This window comes from Passer domesticus, chromosome 3 (genome assembly GCF_036417665.1).
Source record: "Passer domesticus isolate bPasDom1 chromosome 3, bPasDom1.hap1, whole genome shotgun sequence".
Classification (NCBI taxonomy): Eukaryota; Metazoa; Chordata; class Aves; order Passeriformes; family Passeridae; genus Passer; species Passer domesticus.
In genome coordinates, this window is record NC_087476.1 from 36,271,367 (window position 1) to 36,294,707 (window position 23,341).

General features: G+C 42.0%; 2 long non-coding RNA genes across 4 annotated transcripts in view; both read left to right on the forward strand.

Annotated features, from left to right (window-relative positions):
• Positions 1-170: 170 nt before the first annotated feature.
• The window catches only part of LOC135296368 (uncharacterized), an 82,420-nt gene continuing 59,249 nt past the window's right edge, over positions 171-23,341 (forward strand). Inside the window, exons 1-3 of one of the 3 annotated variants that reach the window (XR_010358429.1) lie at positions 9,617-9,637; positions 9,947-10,098; positions 16,274-16,419. This is a non-coding gene — a long non-coding RNA (uncharacterized LOC135296368). Of the gene's footprint in view, positions 242-9,616; positions 9,638-9,946; positions 10,099-11,271; positions 11,396-16,273; positions 16,420-23,341 lie in introns of those variants that run through there. The other 2 variants (XR_010358431.1, XR_010358430.1) reach the window with 2 other exon arrangements.
• Positions 16,994-21,617, forward strand: LOC135296371 (uncharacterized). The gene is made up of 3 exons (XR_010358435.1): positions 16,994-17,037; positions 19,048-19,103; positions 21,414-21,617. It is a non-coding gene; the product is annotated as an uncharacterized LOC135296371 (long non-coding RNA).

The window sequence follows — 23,341 nt, forward strand, 5'->3', positions numbered from 1 at the left end:
TGGTTTCCCCGCCCATGCCCACGCCACTCAAAGGCAGGGTGGCCACTGGGGAGCTGGGACTACAGCTCCCGGCGTGCACCGCGCCCGCAGGGTAGGCTTCCGGGGTCTGGTTTAAATCCCCCCTGGGAGGGTGCGGGCCGGGTGTGGGTGAGGTGGGATCCTGGGGAAGGGCTGGCGGCTTCCCCTGGGACGCGGGGACACAAAAGGGGGAATGGTCCTGTCCTGCCTCCTGTTAGCGCAGGTGTGGAGCGGGCCGGGCGGCGGATGTGCGTCCGCGTGGCGCTTGTCGGCGTGTGAAATCGGGGGCAAAGTGCGTTTAGTGGCCTCCATGGCGAGGGCAGAGCAGGGAGCGGGCGGCAGGCCGAGGTGGCAGCTGAGGACACGCACGGAAAGGCCTCACGGTGTCGGGAGCCGTGTCACGGCGTCACCGAGTGGTTTCCTTGCAGTTGCATAAAGCACATTCTTGCTTAAGGAGGGTGGTGAGGGAAGAGGCTCAAAGAACTGTAAAGCTGCTGCTGGGAAGAGCTTAGCAGCTCTTTCCTGTGCAGCTTCCTGATTGAAGCAAACTGTGCTACAGGTCACCACAGCGGGAGAGCGAGCAGAGGTTTATAACCCACAAAATATATGTAACTTCTGTTTTCTGTATCTACTTTTGGTAATTTAACCATAAACACAAAGACATGTTGTCTTTGAAAGACAAAATTATGAATATGCTATCATAAAGTTTTAACACTTTGGTGGTTTTTATTGTGTTCTGACGTGTAAGCTAGGCTTCCTCTAATGGCACAAAAAAAACCCCAAAAACATTAGTATCCTTTGGAAGCAGGATTTGCTGTACATATTTGGTGTGTGGCATGTATTGTTAATTAAACCAGTCAGTCAAAACACCAGTCTGATTGTGCTGCTCTGGGGGTAGCTGAGCTTTCGGGGGTGGGGTGACCTAGCAGAGCCTTCCTTCACAACAAATTATTTGTTTTCTGAGACAGATAACTTGTGACAGTGTTGGTGCAATTAGTTGAAGTTTACCTTATGCTTGTCTGAGTTGCCTTGGCCTAAAATTAATCCTACAAAATTGCCAAATGAAACCTCTGCTGTGAGCTGTTCCTCAGAAGGGGAAGTACTTGGAGTGTTTCCTTGGAAATAAGGATGCTGACAAGCCTTGCTAAAACTAAGTTCTGCTTCTCGGCAGCAAGATTCAGGAAATGTACTGATGTTATTACAGTGTTACAATTGTCCTACTATTAGTGTACTGGTATAACTGCTTCTGTGGACACTCTTCTTTGGAATAATGCTGGCTGGTTTTCCATTCCTTTAATTCTTCATTTCCATTCCATTTCCCTAAGCATATAGCTTTCCCTCTGTTTGGGCTCTGGTGTTAAATATTCTTACCAAGCACTTAACCCAGCAAGACTAAGGCAAAATTGCTCTTGCAGGCTTTGAATTAAGGGAACCCCAAGTGTCGCTCAGTGTGTGTATGATGTACCTGTTTAGTTGGAGTGCTCTGTGCCCTGCTCCTGCCATCATTTGTATGCTGAGAAGTGCCTGTGTTTGGGTGTGGTGGTGGGAAAAAAAAGATAAGTTTCAGAGTAACCAGTACTTCCCCACTGAAATTATTATTTTAGATATATATTCTGCATTCAGCAGCAGAAGCAAGGATTTGGTGACATTAACCGTGTGGCACTAGATCCTAAGGACCATTCAGGCACAATTTAATTCAATTAAGACAGTCTGAGGAATCAGGTGAGACTTCATCAAGATAAGCTACTAGAAAGTCAGCTTTTGCCAGCATAGGCAGCACTATAATTGTAAGCAATTGATTAGAACAGTGATTGTCCTAATCAGCAGAGTTATTTGGCTTTTATCTGACCTTTAATTTGTTGAACTAAACTGAAGCAAGTCTGATTTAGGTCAAAATAAGAATTCACATAGCCCTCTGCAGCAAATTAAACCCAGACAAACCAACATTGCTTTGCATGTAGACAAGCCCTAAGGCAGCAAAATGTCCAACAGCAGTGACAAAGTGCTTGATGGTTGTCAGGGAACATGTGTTTTTACTTTCATTGTGGCAGGAAACACCATAGGGTCAAGGCTGCAAACCACTGTTTATATTGTTCTTTCTTCTACTTACTTATTATATAACCAATTTGCAGTGCCCCATTATGTGCTACATGGGGTGCCTTTAAAATTATATATTATAAGCATCTTTTAAAATAAATAGTACCCACAAATTTTATTAATACTGGGAGTGGGAGAGCTGATTCATAACTGGCATTGTGCTGGATTTTATTGAATAGGTACTTCGAGCATGGCACCTGTTAAAAAAGGCAAGTCCTGACTCAAGACTATAGTCTGACCTCTGTACAGCCCTGATTGAGGTGGGAAAGTAACCCCTTCAGTGTATTGCTTTGGGATGGTGATGGAAATATCAATATTAGGCTTTGTGCATTCTCTTTTCTTCCCCTTCCTTCCATTGCTCCATTTCTCCTCTTTTTTTTATGTCTTCCTCTCTTCTATACCTCTATTCTCTTTCTATACCATCTTGACTTTTCTTCCTATTCCTTTTTCTTGAGACATCCTATTATTTTGGTGAAGGATCCACATCACAGGTCCTGTCTTTTCTTCAACACCATCTAACCATATTCTCCCCACTTCACCTGTGGCTCGTTTCTCATTAACCAGTTGTGTTTGCCAACACAGGACCATGGACTGGCTGAATGAGTTTCTAGGGCTCATTCATTTCACCACGAGTGAGCAAAATTCACTTTAAGTGATGTCGTGCCACTTGAATTTGGACATGGGTACCAATGTATTACATACTTATGTATTAGGTACATGCTGTGGTTGCAGATTTTGTGGACAAAATGCAGTGGTGGTTATGTGCCATTATGTCACTGAAGTGTTTGTATGGTGCCAAGTGAGAAGGGATTACTTAAGTTGAAAAAAAAATGGAGGCTAGTACAGGAATTGTAAGGTGGAAAAAACAGCTGAAAGAAAACTGGAATAAATTTCTCAGCCTGCTTTGCTGTATCGGAGCGTAGATGGTGCTGGCCAAAGGGAAAGGATACACAGGAACAGGAATGACAGGCAGAGGTCAGTGAAGTTCAGCTCTGCTTCTTTAGATGCTGACTTATGCTGATAAACTGTACCAAAAATTATGACCTGAACCTCTAGTGTGCACTGACTTTCAATAGGACAAATCTGTTTCTTAGGCCTGAGCTACTAAAGTATTGCCAGCAGAAGTACAGAAGTATATTTTCCAATATAAAAGACATTCAGAACACCTATTTCCTCTAAAATACTGTATATACTTACAAATAATCAGAAAATATAAATTAAAACCAGAATCTGTATAGGAAAAGGTAAATGAGCTGATTATATAAAAGGGGAAAAATAGCCCCAGGAAATTAAAATGTTGTTATTTAAATGTTACTGCCCCTACTAATTGTTGAATTCTATGATTTTTTCCTAAAAGCACAAGGAAAAAGTAATTTCAGGAGATCTATTGTAATGCTGAAGACTATGTTGTGATACAGGAACTGTCAGTTATCTCACCCAAACTGGAAATAAGAGGAAGATTTATAGGGGTCAGAGGAATGAGTTTCCAGAACACTCTCCCAGTAGCACCAGTATGGGTGAAAATAAACCCCAATCTGTAGTTGTGGATTAGGTGGGCTTTAGGTAAGGCTTAGTATTTTCACAAAAAGGAATTCTGTGGTTTTGATGTTTTCAGTGACAGCAGACCAGTAAGAATAACCCAGGAGGTTTTGTAATACACAATGACAACAACAAGGTCAAAGTGGAATTAAACATTTTACAGGTGTGCTGGTTTTGGCTGGGATGGAGTTGATTTTCTTTTCAGTAGCTGATGTGGGATAAGTTTTGGATTTGTGACCAAAACAGTGTTGATAGTACAGGGATATTTTCATTTTTGCTGGGCAGTGCTCGCATAGCATCAAGGTCTTTTCTGCTTCTTATCCCACCAGTGAGAAGGCTGGGGGTGCTCAGGGAACTGGGAGAGGACACAGCCAGGACAGCTGACCCCAACTGCTGAAAGGGGCATTGCACATCAGATGGCATCATGCTCAGCATATAAAGCTGGGGAAGAAGTGGGGGGTGGAAATTCATGGTTGTGCTTTTTGCCTTCCCAAGTCACTGTTGGGTGTGATGGGGCTCTGCTTTCCCGGGGATGTCTGAACACCTGCCTGCCCACGGAAAGCAGTGAATGACTTCTTGCTTTGCATTGCTTGCGTGCACAGCTTTTGCTTTCCCTATTAAAGTGTCTTTATCTCAGAAAACTCTTTTGAGTTTCCTCACTTTTATCTTTTCAATTCTCTCCCCCATCCCACCAGGGGAGTGGCTGTGTGGTGCTTAGTTGCTGGCTGGAGTTAAAATGTGACAACTTGAAAGGGTATGAAGCAGGAATAACCCATTTGAGTCAGTTCACCTATATTCAGAATTATATATTGAAGCTATAAAAAGAAAATCACTAAACTCACTGGTGTATATGCAGGACTTGTGCTAACAGACCTGGATATAGAGTAATTAGGAAGAACTGAGTAAAATTTTACAGCTCTGACTACTGCAATTAGCTCAATGACTTCAGAAAAGCATCAACTAGCAAAGCATGGATCAGTACTCTTTTCTATCTGTTGTTAGTCACAACCTTGTGTAGGATCACCAAAAAAAATCATGGTGTATAAGGAGGGCAGTGTCATAAGGTACTGGAAATGTTACTGCATAACATAAAGAAAGATTGCCTTACATCACCATGTCCTGAATACCCTTACACCCCCAATGTCAAACATTTTTTGCACAAATGTTTTATATCAGTTTTCCTTCTCCCTTTTACTATTGTTAAGAATTCACATTTAAACTTCCTATATAATTTTCCCTGCCTGGATTTTGGACAAATACTGCACCATGTTAGACTCTGCTTTGCTATCGATCTTAAATAAAAATGGTACAGTGCTTTAGCAGAAAGGAAAACTGTACTTTTTATGAAATGAGGGTTTTTTTCCAAAATATTCTCTTACATCTTTGTAAAATAACTTTTCATAATTGATTCTAAGGATAAAGGATTGGTATGCATGGTATTGCATATTAATTGGAGTGTAGAATTGAGTCAACTAAAAATATATAAAGCTGGAATGGTAAAAAAAATTAGAGGCCAAGTATTAATAATGTGAGTAATACTGAACATGTAAATTAAGAGCCATTGAGGTCAAATATGCTGAGCTGTGAACATCTCTCCACTTTTTCAGTGGACTGCAGCCTGGATCCTCTGTGAGCTTACACAGCTGTGTCAGGCTGAGATATGGTAGAGGTCAGTTTTTCTTCTGTGCCAGTATGTTAGTGAACAAGCCAGCATAGGACAGAGTGACTACTAAGCTATCTGTAAACCATCTGCTATTGACTGCCTCAGAACTAGGAGGAGGTATGAGACACTGCTCATTTTGTTCACCTGCAACACATAAGAAATGGGCAGGGACTTTCCCCTGTTGCCTCCTTGGAAATTTTGTGTGGAAGCCAGCTGGAAACTTTACTTTTATTAAGCTCAATTTTCTGCATCAAACAATGAAGGACTGGGGACCTGAGTTAAAACTCCTGTTTTTCCAGATCATCTACTGAGTGTTCAACTCCTCTGTCACTATCTTGCCTGTCTTATCCATCCTTCTGTTCCTTTCAGATAGTACCTGGCTATGTTTTATTCTCAAAAACTTCTTCCTTCTTGCTGCAACTGACCTTCAGGATGCTCCTCAGTCTCCCAAGCAAGGTGCTATGTATGTGTGCTCTGCCATCTATACACACCTATGACTTAACCTACTTCTCCCCCTCTGATCAATCACCCCCCTGTTCCCCTTTGTCAATCCTGTGCAGTACTTCTCATTGAGCATACTTTTTCTATTCATAAAACAAAAGACAGTATCCATCTTCTGCTGGCAAACCCACTCGTTGTCCTTTCACCACCACCACAGCTAATTCTGTCATCCTTCAAGCTGATCTGCTCCTTTTTTCCTCTCGTATAAAAGCTAGTTTTAGGTCATGGTTGCTCTTCTGTGAAGTATTTCCAATGACCTGTTTCCCCACCTCAGACCTTATTTCCAAAATTCTTCCCCAGGCTTAGGTCACCTCTAGCCTGAAGATGCTCATAAATTACCGGCTTTCTAGAACTTTCTCCCAGGGAATCTTTAGTTTCTCCTTTCCACCCACAGTTCAGGGTCTCTCTGTTCACCATTTCAGGAGGTTTTCACTGCCCTCCTCACCCTTTTCCTCACTAACCAGGAGTATCTCATCACCTTTGCACCCCTTCTTGGACGTTCTCAGGTTATTCATCCCTTCGGTTTCAGGCTTCACCTTTGGGGCCTGGCATTCTTCTGCTGATGCATTAATTTGGGGTTTACGTCAATCCCACACGTTCTGGTCCAGTCCAGCTTTCCTCTAATAACTTCCTTCCCTTCTTCAATCCCTCCTCCAGCTTTCCTCAGAGGACTTTCATTCACGCTGCCCTTTTTTCTTTAAGCCTGGAACAACTGCACCCATCCAATTCCACACTGCCTTCATTCAAATCTCCCCATAAAATGTACTTTTGCCAAAACACCTATCCAGTTCAGATTCTTCTCCCAAAATATATCCTGTTCCTCTGTAATAAAAACAGTCCTGTTTCATAACAAAACAAAAAGAACCGAGCAAGAGACTGACTACACAACTAATTTTTGGCAGTTGCTTTCTGCCAAGAGCAACATGCTTGTTCTTATCCAACTCCTTTGGATTGTCCTCCCCGTGTGCCTCCTGTTTGTCCTTTTGTTTTCAGCTTTTGATTCTTTCTTGAGGGCTCCTGGCCTGATCCTGTGCTCACACTGGTGTGATGTGAGGAGCAGCTCCGCTGCAGCAAACAGAGCTTTGCCAAGGCAAAATTTCTGTGGAAGGCGATCATCCCTTTGTTTTAATATTAGCTAATAAAGTCTGTGCACAGCTCCAGCACAGCACTCTGGTTTTAATTAATAAGAATTAGCATATACAGCTACATACACTCTTCTCTTTCCCTCAGCTACTTTGAAGAAAACCTCTTTGTATGTCTTCCTGGTTGCTCTGTGTATTGACATTAAAAAAACCCCAAATGAATAAAACCCCAAACCCAAAGTAGCATCAAACTCCCACGCACACAAAAGGCTTGGCTGCTGCCAGTGGTGGGGAGCGCTGGGAGCAGTCCCCTTCCCTTCCCTTCCCTTCCCTTCCCTTCCCTTCCCTTCCCTTCCCTTCCCTTCCCTTCCCTTCCCTTCCCTTCCCTTCCCTTCCCTTCCCTTCCCTTCCCTTCCCTTCCCTTCCCTTCCCTTCCCTTCCCTTCCCTTCCCTTCCCTTCCCTTCCCTTCCCTTCCCTTCCCTTCCCTTCCCTTCCCTTCCCTTCCCACCGCTGGGGAGGCATCCAATTCCCAGCCCGCCGTCCCTTCCTCCCACTGCAGCGACTTCCCAGTCTTAATTGGAGCCTTTGGGCATTATTGTGTTATTATTATTTAATGAACAACCACATAAAACACTGACATTTAAATAAAAGTAAAGAAAGGAAAGCTCTGACTCCTAGTCTGTTTTGTTTTCCTGTTGGCTGGGGTGGAAGCAGGAGCAGGTTTTCTCTACAATACCATGCTCACAAAACACGTGCTCACATTTAATGTTATAGGAAAGAGAGCCCACTGTGGATGAGCAGGCCAGACCTACTGCAGCTGTCAGTCCCTGTCACAACATAAGGTGTAAATAGAGAGTAATAAACTGAACATTCCTGAATAAGACACTGCTTTTCTTTCCTGAGCTACACTTTGCAAGGGTTTAGCCCCATTTTCTGCATTGTGACCCCCGGCATGTCCTTTCGAGTGGCTATCTGAAACTCACAGCCATAGGGATGCTATTAAAAATAATAAAAGGAAAGGAGTTTTATTTTTGCATTTGATTGCTTGAAGCAGTCCAGTGTGAGAGTTATCATGATAAAAGAAAATGTGGTATCCTTGAAGTGAATGCAGAGGAGCACAACTTGTTCAATAAGGTTTTGAAAGAAAAACAAAGAGCTGAAAGCCAGATCTGACTCCTTTAGAAACAAGTCTAGAATGAGACAGGATTCAAAGTGCTTAAAATACTTTGGTGACAAGCAACAAAGAAGCGTCTGTTACTAGAATTGATTGAATTAAGGAAAGGGAGAGAAAATCTTGAGAACTTTTAAAAAGTGGTTTTAATGTGTGGGGAGTATAAGGACAAAAATTCTCCCGGGCCACAGCTAGAGCCCTGAATCAGCATAGCTCCTTTTCTTGAAGAAAGTGAAAACTAGACAAGGGCAAATACGCACACCCTTATTATCCTTTTTCATTGTGGATCAAAGAGGAGGAATTCAAAGGGCTGCCAGGTCTCCACTTTACTGCAGTGAGTCTAGAGTGTGGGCTCAGTTTATTTCCCTCGAGTTAGGCAATGCTTCTCTGTTACTCTAAATGATCCAGTTCTGAAATGGACTTCTTGCGAGATCTGAATTCTATTTACTGGTTCATGTTTTTAAAGTACCCAGTAGGAATGAAACATTCCAGCTGTTTATAAAAATTATGTACATATGTGCTTTAATTCTAGGGAGTTCACCCCTCATTCTTCCCACCATTTCATTACACATTTGCTTTCCTGTATTATATATTAAAAGCTTAATGCAGTGGCTCACTTGCATTTACATATATGGACTGTAATAATTCTGTGATGTTGCTTGGAACTTCTGTATGAACATGTTGTATAGAGTCAACGTGGGCATGACAAACATATTGCAGATTTTTTGTAGATAAATACAGTCAGTGAATGCAAATATGAGTGAATTTGTGTGCAAGTTTTAATATTTAAGCAGAGCTAATAAGTGCATGACACCTGTAACCACAACTGCCAGTGCAAACAGGGAAACTAGTTTTAAGGCATTTGCACTGTTTTAAAAGTGCTGGACTTTGAAATATTTCAGCTGTAATGGTTGAGAAGTGTTCATCCTCCAGCAGGTATTTAAGTGTATGGACTCTGTTATTAGGAGTACTGAGTTTATTAGCATCTGATATATGAAAGTCCGTGTGAAAACAAGTCCCAGAATGGTGAGGGCTGCCTTATGAAGCAATCTGTGCCTTTTAAAGTCATTATGGAAATCTTACTGAGAAATGCATTAAAAAGTGCTGCTTGATGATCTTAGGGAGATGGGTGTTAGGCATGGAGATTTTTTTGGAAAGCAAAATAGGAACTTATTGGAAGGGTGCTGTATTTCCATGAGTGACTGTATAGCCAGTAGTAGCTCTGATCTAGAAGCAAGGAGCTTGCTTAGGAGAGGCGCTGCAGGGACATAAAATATAAGGAGGAAATGTAATGTGCTTGAATATGGACTATAGTAGTTCTCTAGGGGGTGATGGAGTGACTGCTTTTTGTGAGAATACTGAGGCAAAATATATTAAATTGTTACCAAAGTTGTAGAGAAGTAAGTTCTGTAAAGCTTTCTAGTGCATTTTATCAAAACCATTTTATCAAGGCCAGGTTGGATGGGGTCTAGTGGAGTTGGAACTAAATGACCTTTAAGGTGACTTCTGACCCAAACCATTCTATGATTCTATGAAAGTGTTCACGTCACAAAAAGGAGATACATGTAAGTCTAAGACTTTAATCAACAAAAAGGCAAAATTAACCTCTTTCAGCTCTTTCTTTATTCATGAATACAAATCTTCGCTTGTTTCTGTATTTCATGGAGGTAAAGTTGTCCTTAATTGGCCTGCAAAATGTCTCCTAGAGATGTAGTTCATGTTTAACATGTGAAGGAAATTGTTTTGAATTCACTGGAAGTCCACCAGCTCTTTCTAAATAAAACCATATTAGTGTAGATGTTGAACTGCTACAACAAAAGTTATGTTTCTCAGAAAGAGGAAATTAAATTGTCTTTGTATTTGCATTTCTTTAGAGCTCAGTCACAGTGATTTATTGATGGAAAAACAGAAGGAGACAGTCTTCAAAATGGCCAGTCAGCTGAAGAAGCCAGACTGGGAATATCTGTATCTTCCCATTTGAAAACCTCACCTGTTGCTTGCTCCTACAGAGTATCTGGAAACACTGGTAAAAAACAAATTACACTAGTGCCATTGTATTTTAGCAACTCTTTTTTCTACATAGCATTAGAATGATGTCAGAGGTTGATGACATATTAGGTTGTTCCAGTGAGAACAATTAATTTGGGGGCAAAAACCAGTGAGGACCCTGTCAGACACTGAACAATGTTTTTGGTTTTCATGTACTGATTCATCAGTGTTTATAGGCCTCCAACATGTAAATCACCCTGAGGTAATCTGGAAGGGAAGGATATGAATAAGCCAATTAAATTGGCAAAGAGCCTAAGGAACACCCTGTTTAGGGATAAAATCAAGCCTATCCTAGTGCCAGTAGTTTTGGAGGAAGAAATAGACTTAAAATCCTTGCAGAGTTAAATCTCTTTATAGAGAGAACCAATTAAGAAGACTTTGGTCTTCTTCTTTTGTATGTGTGAGCTTTGGTAACTGAGATAAGGCAGTAAGTGATGTGTTTTCTGCGAGTAACTTTAATTTTGATGACACAGAAGGATGTCATCCAGGTTGCAGAGGGTGTAGGAACTAGTTGCCTCATTTATGGTAATTATTTCATATTCAGTTTTATGATATGAGTATTCAAAGGACTGAATTGCCCTTTATCTTTCCAAGTACCACCTCTTTTCTTTCTTTTTTTTTTTTTTTTTTCCCAAAGGGAGGTACAATTTTCCATCAGGAAGCTTCTCCACCCAACTTAGCAGTTACTAGCATACATTAAGGTGCTCTGTGTCTAAATAATAACAAAAGCAACTACTCTTTTTTTTTGCCATCTGCTAGGTCTGGGCCTTCAGAGGTGTGATGTTTACAGGAAAAAGAGGCAGAGGTGAAGAGGTTTTCACTGAAAGTTGTACTTAGGGAAAAGTATTTCCATTCTCCGTTTACTTCCTTACAGTATAAATGGATTCACTTTGAGTTTTCAAGAGGCTTGCTGTTTGCTGCAAGACTGGCTCTGTTTTGCTGTCATTCCACTCAGGTCTTTGAACTCACACTCAATTCCAGTTAGGAAAATAGATGTCTCTCTAGAAGAGACATATGTATGCCTTCACTGGAGGAAAGGCCCAGGCAGAGCTCAGATGTGACACCAGACACTTTACGTGGGAGTGGATCATTATGACCTCTTCAAGTGCCAGAGAAGCTGTAATTGGCATTTGTACATTATTAAGCACCAGAGAATTTAACTGTAAACAGGAATCCATAGGAAATCAGGAGTCACCAGTTACATTGCTGACAGAGCTACTCATTTAAAAGCAGCTTTTGGACATTTTTCAGATGCCATTAAGAGTGGGGGAGAGGTAACCTCCCTTTTTTCCCTTCCATCATCTTTGTAATTCTAGAATCATGTTCATGGTTGAAAGGAAGTAACTTCCTGAAAACAAAAACAGCCAGAAAGCAACAGAGACATGAGACCACTGGAGACACCACTATCAGTCCTCTGAATGCCTTGGAATTGACAGCATCAGGAGATCCCAGATATAAATGCCCTGATGGACAAAAGACCCAGATAAACATAGCTGTTAAGATGATTTCAGTGTCTCTCACCTAACCTCAGCCTGATAGCTCAGCATCTAGCTCATACCAGTCTTCACACCCTATGGAGACAGAGACACCTTCCAGGAACAACCTGTACCAGGCCAAAGTAGGAAAAAAAGGGATGTGATGTACTCTCTTTGTCTGTCTGTCTGCACTGTGTGCTGAGGAGGGCTAGATGACCATCTGAATGTTTTAGACCGCAGGTGATCAGTGACATGTTTCCCAAGTTAAGTGTTCAGCTCTTGCCATATGTTGCTGGCAGCAGATCAAACTCCTGTTACTAGATGAGGACAACAAATTTTGCACCAGAGGTTAGTTCAAGGATCCCTTTTGTTTTGAACTGGAACTAGAGATTCACTCATCTTCTTGGAGGTGTCCCTGGCTCTTATTCACTTTCAAGCATTCAGGAACTGCTCAGAGCAGTGGAAAGAAACAGAAATAGCTGCTTTCACTTCTCTTGTTGGTGTATGTGCCCTGAAGAAACAGGAAGCAAAGTAAGGTTAAGCTGGGTTTAAAGGAACAAGACAATGTTTGGTAGAGGAAGGGAAAAATGCATAAGCTGGCCATGTCTCTAACTTCAGTGTATATAAACTGTTGCCATGTCCTCAGGAAAACAAGGGATTAGGGAAATAGTCTAAATCTATGCTGCATGAAACACAGAGCACATGACACAAGCCTGAGTCCCTTTATCTCAATAGACAGTGCTCTAGAATTAGTGTGACCTTACTTCTGCCCTTGTTAGTCTGAAATATGTAGCACAGCTGTAGGACGTAGTTCATCATTTATCAAGGGAAAATACAGTTCTGGATGGGAACGTGGAGGTGAAAAGTGTTCTGCACACCATGTTCGCTTTCATGTTGTAACTTGCTGCTTGGAAAAAAACAGAACGCTTTGTCTTCTTGTAGCACTGGTGAACAACTCCTTATCATAACCTTGTAAGAGGTTTCAAGTACATTAATGAATAGGGAGACGATTAGGATGACACATCAAGGTTTTCTGAATACTTTTTTCTTTTCATATGCATCCTCATATTTTTCTTAGTTTTCTTTCCAGAACAAGGTGTTTCTAATTTCTGGTGTGATTGGTAGATAACATGCTTTCACTCTTGGTGGCCCAGCTTGCTGTGAAACTCAAGCTGAGCACTAGGAAAGTGAGTTTACATGAGGGGCTGTCAGACCTAAAGCAGCTCATTTAGCTGGAAGGCCCTGCAATGACCTTTGCAAAGGAGGCCACTATTGCTCTGAGCAGTTACTGTGACAAAACCCAAGGATAAAACCCCATTTAGCCTGACTAAAATGTTTACTGGGAAAGAACTTACATGGGGGATTTAAAGGATCTAATTTGTAGGGTAGAAAGAGGAAGATATCTATGTAGCTGGGGAACAATTGAAAGTCTTACTATAAATCATCATGCCAGGTAGGGTATTTTCTCTTCCTTCAAGTATTTCCCAGGCTGGGAGTCTGCTTTGGCCACAGCTGCTTCTCTTCAATAGTCCATTAGAGTCCTGAGACTGGGTTTGGAGCCAGCTGTGTAGGAAGACTGTAATACTTCTCTCAGCTTGCAGCTGAAGAGTCAAGTGTGTAGCCTGATGTGATTTTTTTTGAGGAGAGGACTCATATTAATTACCCTACATCTAAGGAAATCTAATTTCAGAGCACAAGGACACAGAGGAAAAAAGGATGCCTGATTTTTCCAGGGTTCAAATGATCATATTAGTGCAGAGATTTGTGTCACAGGGAGTGCCTCTGGGCCTTCTTGCCACGAGGGTTGTTAACAGAGGGCAGGAAATCATCTGAGACCAATGACTTCAGTGACAGATGCCAGGGGAGTAGAGGTAGTATCTTTGGCATTAGGCTGAGGAGGCTACAACTGGTGGTGCAATGGCTGAAAGGTTTACCTCTCTCTCATTGCTTCTAGGGGTGTAAATGAGTGGTGACCTTATGGACCAACAGCACAAGTTTCACCACTCTTGCAAAGTTAAAAAACTCTGGTGGTTCCCTCTTGTCTAAAGTGTTTTGCAAAGCCATGTTTGGGGTATGAATGGTATGGACATGTCCAGTTCAGTGAGGTAGGGTTAGTAGAGGGGGCGGGTTGAATTTATATTGTAGTCTTTTTTCTTGATTTGACAGAGCAAAGAGAGAAATCCCAGAAGCCATGTATTTTGAGATTTACTCCAAGTCAGCTACAGAGAGCGAATGCAAAAAGTGGATAAGCTTTTTGAGGTCACCACTCTGACATCATACACTCATAATGTATGGCCCCAGCTGTCTACTTTTCCAACTCAGCCCACTGTTCCTACCCCTGTAACTGGGCAGCCCCAGGGACCCAGTTAACACCTGCTCCTTGCTGTCTGGTGCCCTCTGGTGCTGCAAGCACCTGTCCAGGCTGCATCCCATTGCACCCTCATGCGCTGTGGGAGCCAGCCTGTACCCCAACAGGGACCCATGCTTTTTCCCACTGCAGTCTGGAAGTGGCAAGGGCACTCTATTATGCCTTGGAGCAAGTGGGATAGGCCTGGGAAGTAGGAAAAAGCTTCTCTAGCCCTGTGTCTGTCCTTGAAGGAGGAGAAGTGTGCAGGATCCCTCTGTACACTTGGACTGGTCCCCCTCCAAGCATATCTCCCTTGCTTTCTCCCTTTCCCTTGCTTTAGCCTCTAACTTCTAGCATCCATACTCTTTTATTACTGTTACCTTCACATAGTTGCCTGGTCTCACTGCTGTATCTTCCTCCTCCAAGGTACAGCTTCTCTTCCCCCTGGCTATTCCTACCACATGCTGATCTTGCTCCAGATACCTCATACTGCAGTGCCCATGGCTCAGTAATGATTGGAGTTTACACATGCTCAGTTTTATTGTTCAGAAAACAAGATTACAGTATCTTTGCTGTCATTCTTCTTCCCTTTAATTACTCAGTGCTGATTGATTGATTGATTGATTGATTGATGGTGGCTCTCTGGTTAAACAGTCTCCCAAGCCCAAGCAACAGCCACATGCCTATCCTTGCCACATATTTACCCTGAGCATCCATAACGTATTAATCTCCAGAAATTACTTAGGACCTTTTCTAAATTAGTTTGTACAATTTGGCAGGCTCATTTTGCTGTACTTACTGAAAACTGATTAGAAAACTGATCACAGAAACAGGTAGCAACAACTGGCTCACTCACAGGTCCTTCTCTTGATTTGGTCCAAGTAGTTTTTAGCTTTTCAGGGAATGAGTGGATAACTCAATGATTGCAGCTACACACTGATGGTACTTGCCTGCAAGCCTGCTTCCCCACACCTGATACTTGTGCCCTGTTCAGTTTAGTTTTCCCTTCTAGAGATGGTCAAACGCTGTTCCTGATGGTGTTGTCACAGTGTGGCACAGTCAGTAGCTGTATGGAAAGACCAAGCTTCAGGACATTTGCAATCTGATTACCTAAAATATCACTAGCATGGCCTTTCCTGGCAGAGTCATGACCCGAGGACCATCTGCCTGACAAATTTCAGTTCTCTGCCACAAGGAGCAACTATAGGAAGAAATCCACAGCATTTTCCTGTAGTTTTTGTTTGTTTCTGCCTTTCTTTGTTTCTTTATTTTTGACAAATATCTGTTGGAAACAGCAAAAGTGATTAATCACAAAATAAGATATCTGCCCCAAACTCAACCAAACCAAATCATCAAACCCAACTAGCAGAAAATTAGGTGTTAGCAGGACTAAGCTTGAAACTTGTGAGCTGGAACTGATAAAGGGTTGGCAGAGATGTAGGGAAACAGAAAATGGGACCTTATAAAGAGAAGTTGGGCAACCTTCAAAAAAGTGGTGCTACCAGTCCTGTCAATGAATACTTAGATATGGCCCTTGCAGATTGCAGGTCTTTGATGCAATGCTCACTGGTGAGTCACTTGGAAGATCACTAATTGAAGGCTAGAAACTGGCCTGCTGCGGCCTGCAGCCATTATGAGCTGTGCATTTTTTAAAGAGGTGTTTGTTGCAATACCCTCTATTTTCTGCAAATGGGGTGTGGCTCTCCCATTCCTGGTAAAGTGACTGGTGCAGCTTTTGGTTGGGAAAATATGGGTGCTGTTGCATGACAAGCTGGACTTCCCCTAGGAGGGAAGTCAACTTCTTCCTCTCCAGTACAGCATCTGGGGTGTCACAATTCCCAAAACCACAATGGAACCGCACAGAAATCTGGCAACTTTACCCAGTTTGTAGTTATATGGATCTGCCTCATAAAAACATCTGAATCACATTTCTCACTACCTACCTACCTGCATAAACACAGCCCCATCCTGTTCTTAGGATCTGAGCCTTACATTCTCAGACTATGCCTCCATTTCCTTTTTTCATCAGAAGTCTTGTGACTCTCACTCCTTACATAATTATTTGGGCTTTGGTGAAAACAGCTGTGTTTCAGCCTGCCATCAAAAGTGACACTGTCACTCTTTGTTCATGTTAAATACAGGCACACAAAGTTTATTTGTCTCTGATGCATTAGAGAGCTCATTCTTCACGCAGGATGGGAGGGACACCACACTGAGCCTCGCAGATGACACAGCATGGATGAACAGCCATCCTGCAGCTGGTTCCATGGTGGACAAGACAACCCTTATACCTGATGTCTTTTCACATTTCCACCACTCTGCTTTTCCAGACCACGCACTTTGCCAGTTGAAGACTGCCCAGTCAACTCTGCTGGAAGCCTGGGATCATGGAGAAGGAGACAGACTGTAGCAGTGTGCTGCAAGTATGGGAAGCATGGAATTAGTTTTGTGGAGGCTGCAAGGAGGGAGCAGTCTGGTGAGTATTCACAGACACTGCATCCAGTCTGGTATGGAGAAGCTGAAATGCACTTTCCATGTTTATGGGAACACAGAGGTTGCTGTGCAAGGCCAAGCTGATTAAGTCTGGTATCCTGCTTCAGACAAAAATGAACAGTGGCTGCCAGAGGAGATGCAAGAAATGCTGTAGTAAAACAAAGATTTTGCCACTCAACATGGACATTTCTTGTCATCCTACAATATCTAGGTCACTAGTTAATCATGTCAACAACTAGTCACCAGCATTAGTTGGGAAGGGTGAAGGCTTTACGCTGAACTGTTCCAGTCAATGCCCTACATGATTCCTCTCACTTAGCTGAAACAATAATGAACAAAGAATGATACCCTCCTCATCCTGTTCCTTCTGAAATATGTGATGAACCCCATATTATTAGCAAAGGTGTAGGTTCAAACCTGTCATTATCTCACACAGAGCACAGTAAATGTCGTGACTAAGAGTTAACAGTGTGTCAACAATGATCATCTGTGAGTCTTACTGGGATGCTTGATGTGAACAGAACCAGGTTGTCAGCTGCCTTCTTCAATGAGAGTGCAGCAACTACTCTGAATATCCATCTTCCACCACTGCATACTACAGGTAAAAAATGCAGGTGGATGATATTTTACACACACAGATATGTAACTGATTATATTACAGAGAACTGCAAGAGCATGTAGTTTGTTTTACACTTTTAGAAATTTGAATGAAGAGATCTCATTACCCAGAACCAGCATGCATCTAGCTTGGTGAATACAATTAAAAATGGGTTCTTCAAATCACAATCAGAAGCATTTCAGAAAGAGAGTTCAGCAGCACAAGAAAGGTGTCTTATTCCTAGAAATCTCCACACTCAACTGCTGTCCTGTATCTTTCAGTGATTCAGTAGCATGGCAGTTATAATTGAGAAAAAAAAAAAAGAAAAAAGAAAACCTCTGTTAGTAAACAGGAAGAAGCTGGGAGTAGCACCAAGATGGCTTTGGGCTCTGTGAGTACCAAGGTGTGTGGTCACACCTGATCAGGGCTGTGAGATTGCTGTGAAATTTGGGTAAATGGTCAGGATTGAAGGGGAAAAATCTGAATTACTTGTAACTGTGTTGTGATAAGAAAGGAGGATGCACAAGGAGGATGATAAGCTTGGGAGGCACCTAACAAGACAAAAAGGAGAGAAAACAATGCTTAATTTCTATTTATTTATCTAGTAATTTTCTTACCTCCTCCTTTAGATTGAGTACTTTGTGTCAGAGAAAGCACTGACTGCAGTATTGAAACAGTGTGTTTACATTTTATTAGTGTACACTACAGACATTGTGTGACATGGTTGGAGAGAGGATGGACTATCAAGAGATAGCCAGAAGTCTGGGGGGAGTTTCTTAAGATTTGTGTTCATCTCCTCAAGTCCAACCCAGTCTGCTTTGGGGGGGGGGGGGGAAAAACAAAACACCAACCTTAGACTGTGCTCCATTTATAAAAAAAACTCATTAAATCAGGACAAATACATAAGATCCATGTAGTTCCTGAAGACAGGAATTACTCATAGGATGTTCCTAGGACATCAGATAAAAAATTTAACAAATGGATGTAAAATTTTTATCACAAGTCTGTGTTTAGAAACCCTTGGAACTGCTTGTATTTTCAAAAGTGTGTAATCATGGACAACTTCAGCTGCTATCTTCTTCATGCTTTTATTTTGTGAAGGGGATAGAGCTCAGTTGTTCAGGGTTTGTGCAAGTTTTTCAACTTCCCTGAGTTGGTAACTGTATCCTGACTTAGACTGTCCTGAATGGGAAAGGGACTCACAAGGACCATCAAATGGAATATCCTGATTAGGGAGGGACCTACAAGGATCACTGAAATCTAATTCCTGGCCCTGCATAGGATCACCCCAAAATCACACCATGTGCCCGAGTGTTGTCAGAATGCTTCCTGAACTCTGTCATAGCTGGTGCTGTGATCACTTCCCCAGGGAGCCTGTTCCAATGCCCAGCCACCCTCTGGGTGAAGAACCTTTCCCTGATATGCAACCTAAACCTCCCCGACTCACCTTCCACAGGCCATTCCTCCAGTCCTGTCACTGGTCACCACAGAGAAGAATATCCATGAGAGACCATGAGATGAATCAGCTACTTGTCCTGTCCTTTATTTGAAGTTCTTGAAAATTATCAAATCTCTGCATATTCACAAGCTATCAAAATATAAATAAATGAAAATGAACATTTTCTGCTAAATGCCTTTCCACTCCCACCTCCTGGTTGGAAGTTCCTTTCTATCAGTCAGATTCCTGCACCAATCAGTGTGTGGACACAATACTTCCTGCCTCCTAATGGCTCCCTGGGGAGAGAAAAATATGTCCAAATAATCCTAAACAGAGATTGTGTCTTCACTGATTAAACTTCTTGAGGTAGTTATGTGTCCAACTGGGCTTATGACTGCAAATTATTAGTTTCAAGCATAGTCCCAAGGGCAAAAAAGGCTTCACCTACCAAATTTGGTTAGTTTTCCCAGCCGAAATGTTTGTTGATGACTTGAATGTGTGAATAGGTCTTGCTGATGAGCTATCTTCTCAAACATCTCAGTTATATTTGTCTTATTGCCAACTTCTGTTGACAGGCTTTTGGAGGGAGGAGAGGATGCCATGAATGCAGAAGAGCATCCCCATTAGTTAGGTAATTTTCTTTTTCCTAGCACATGGATCTAAAATAGCCCTGCTGCCTTGTTGCTGTTGCTTGATTTCGTGGGTCAGAATTTAGTTAGCCTTAATTTTCTGACCCTAAATATTTGAAATCTAGAGCTATTCCAGAGAATAATTCTATTTCATAACAGTCTTGCTGTCATGAATATATCTTGATTATCCATATTTCAGCCAGAGTCTGAGCTTTCAGTCCATGTCTGAGCAATCTTGGTAGTAAATAGTTTCTGGTAATCAGTGCATGGAGATTTTTGAAATAAGATCATTTGTAGCAGAGAAACATTAGGAAAGTTGTGAGTCCATCAGGGACCTGATAGCAAGACAGTAATTGTCCTGATTCTTCCATTTTGTAATGTGGAGAGATCCAGGTGTTTGAAAGTCCCAAGTCACAGCAAAGCCTTGGGCAACATGACTGATTTCCCAGTGTGCTCATGGTGATCAGTGCTCTGGACCAGACAGCCCAGGACGTGGCATTTCTCCCTGTCTGTCCTTTGTAGGGCTGCGGGCTTCAGGGAGCTCCTTCCCTACTGCTAGAAGAAACAACTTTATGTTTACTAGGTTCAAAAGAGGACCTTGGCCTCTAGACAGATGTTCTGATATGGGGGATGTCTGGGTGTATGTGGTATGACAGCTGAGCAGAGGCTGTCACTTATGGGCCTGTGTTTGGAAAAGACTCGTAGGAGTGCTGCCAACAAGCAGCTCCTGGGGCCAGCCGTGTCTGTGTGGTGCTCTTGGGTGTACATCCACTCTCTCTTGAGCAAATGAGTGAGTGCCCAGAAAGTCAGATGGATGCTGTGCCCCACACATCACTTCCTAAACATTGCCCTGTCTCTAATCCACAGCTGCTGTGGACTTTCAGCATAATGTCGCTTTGTCTGAATAAGCAGCAACAGCATCTAAAGAAGTAATAGATTTTGAGACAACTGGAGCAATCATTCTTTGATCCCTGGCAAAGCCCAGGGGCTTGATTATTATCCAGTGGAAGGAGCTGAGATAAATGAGTTTTCAGGAGTAGGCAACTCAAAAGAGGTCAGGCTGGAGGAGGATTAGAGTGAAGGGTGAGAGGGTGCGCCCAGCTCCCAGGATAATGAGGTCAGTCATGAGCAAGCCACAGGGTCCTCTCAGAGCCCAGTGCTTTTACAGGGCTCACATGCATTTTCTAGGAGCAGGCAGGAATGCTTCTTTCCACAGACCTCTGTCACCTCCTTGGAAGCTGATCAAACACATTTTAATAAAAACCACCATTTGACTCCTGATGTTTTTATACTGATTAAGAACATTGGCTTGGCTGACTGAACAAGGGAACTCATTGTAGCTCATTCACTTTATGTCGGAAAAGCTTTGATCGGACTGAGTGGGAGTTTAAGGTACTCTATAAAATGAATTTTGGTGATAAGCTTTTAAACTGAATTTGAACCTTGCACAGGCTCCAGAGACAAGGAATAAACAGCTCCATTTATATTCTCTAAAGATACACACCAAGATGTCCCTTTAACCTTTAGTTATATTGCATTGGAGGTCAAACTGTTTCTTAAACTATTTGAAATTATTTGTCCAGATTAGCTGTCCATCCTGAAGATGGAGAGCTTTCAGGATGATTCCCAAGAGCCCTGAAGCCAACTATAATGAATGAGTTTGGTGCTTTACTTGAAGAAAAAAAAGCTGAATGAGTTATGGAGCTGCTAAACAGCCCCAGTTCGTTCACACAGAGTTGAGGATGATGTGCTTATCTTAACATAGTATTCTTAGAATAGCTTATTTCAAGGGCATTCCTGACTGCCATCTTCCCTCCTTCATTACTTGTCAGCCTCTTTAGTTATATATGGAGGTTTAGAAGACACTGGTATCTGACAGAAACCCTGGGGAGCATGTAGGGTTCATCTCCCCTTTCTGCTGAAGCTGGTGACCAAACTTGCAGTGAAAGCAAGCTCAGGTGGTCATCCTGTGAAATCCTCTGGTCTAATACATCTGGGGAGGCTGTAAACACACAGGAGGCAGTCTGAGGAATCAGCTAAGTGGCCAAGTAATTATTTACCACCAGTGGTGCGTTTAGCACTGATCCCAGCACACATCCCATTATGGAGAGTCCAAGGCTGCTGCAAGCCCCAGGAACAAAGGAATTGCACATTGCAGCAGCAACGTGGTCTTGCCCAGAACAGATTTTCTTTAGAGGGTGAGATTGTGATCTGTATGAACAGATGTTTAAATACTGGAGCAGAGGATTTACTCCATTGATACATAAGTTTAACAACAAGAGGACAAGACACTTCTGTTTTCATTTCTTCAGGGTGGAAGGTGGAAATAAAAAACCTGTGGTCTGGTTCTGTAATGTCCTGCATATCTGCGGGCAAGTCACTCCCACTATCATTCTGCTCCTGAAGTCTCTCCACATCTACTCCAAGAGATAATTGCTGAGACACAGCAACACCCTGAGCTTCTGCAGTCATTCCTCCTTCCCATCTTCAAAACAAATGCACTCCATTTATCGTAATAAAAGGAATATTTTATTTTAAACCTAGATTTTGTGCCCTTCATATATGCATATGCCTCTTCTACCCTAATACCCAACTCCAGATAAGTATAGAGGCCTCAGTGGTATCAAAGCTACATTAAATTTCCATGAAATTGGGAGAATTAATTCAAATGTCACTTCTCCTGAGAGAGAAATCTTACCAGATGTCCGAGAAGAAAAGGGATAGAGGGACAGAGAGAAAGACAAGAAACAAGGCTTCATTTTCTCATTCTGTTGCACATAGTCATTTTATTTTGGGTTTTCTGTTTGTTTTCTCATGACCCATCATTCTCTGAACCTTACTTGTGATTTGAATTGTAAATTAGTATATTAGTAATCAAATATTCCTCCTGTGAGCCCTCAGTTGCTCTCTGCATTGTATCTGGAAAGGGCTGACGCTCTCCTGGTGTTGACTCTCCACCCATGCTTGGGGTAGAATTTAAGTAGCAGGGACACAGGACATGCAAAGAGATCAAGTCTGTTAGGAGCTGGAGAAGGCTCATTCATTGACCAGTTTCACTATATGCTAAGGGAATACAATAATACATGTCTAAATTGGAGACAAATTGCAAAAACTAATTTGTGAGCTGGGGTGCCATTCATTGGAGTGAAGATCTTTTGCCTCTCCTGCCTTTGTCTGTATAGAAACAACTATGGAAAAATGCAACACAAACCATCAGCTTCTGCTAGCCTTCTGAAGGCATTATTAATTTCTTCACATGCTCCCATTCAGGAATCATAGACTTCTGAACACTCAGTTTTGAACTGACTAGCTTTACCCTCAGCCTGCTCTATTCATCATGCATTATTTTATTCATCTGCCCTAAAATAACAAGGTTTAATTGGCAATCTGGTTCTGATTTACTAATATCTCCTTGTTCATGGAAGGAGACCTCAGATTCTGTGTACTCATTCTCAATCAACGTCAGCTTGGTATTAACTCAGTGTTATTACATTATTGATTTTATTCATCCCAGGAGCTACATCAATTTATCATGGAATTTACACTTCTTTAACAACCAGCACAAATCAAGACCATTTGTTAGGCTTGCAGTGTAGAGTAGAAGGTTTTTGGAATCTGATCCTCATTTTCCTTTACATTTGTTTAGATTTCCAGTTAATCTGAATTCCTATCTTGCCCCTTTGAACTCCCAAGCAACTGTAAATACTTTTGATAAATTTCCATGTTAAAAACTGTATTGCAACACAGTTTATTAAAAAAAAAAAAAGGAAGGCCAACTGCAAAATACCCAGTGCTTTATGATGTATTGATGTAAACTGGTTCAGGGAAATAAACAGTCAGCTGCTTTAGGTTACACAGTGGCCAATGTAAACAATAAAATCTGTTTGTAACCTCAATCATGCATTTGGTTCTGCTACACAGTATAACCATCTGCAGTTTTAACTCATGTCTTGAAGGTGTGTAGTGAATTGAAAATGTCCTTTCCCATTGCATTTTACTGTCTGATTTATTTGAAACAGATGACGAGATTCTGGGAAAATTAATTGCCTGCTTCTGCATTTGTTCAGTCTTCTCCTCTGGCTGGACTTTGTGATGGCTGGAGAGATACTGAAAGGATGATGTCAGAAGAATGGGAAATGAAAGCTGAAGGGAATTTTAGCAGATGCTTTGAACTGTTGATTTAAAAAAACAGACTTAATGACTACATTAGCTGAAATGCTGATTTTGTATTTGGGTGAAA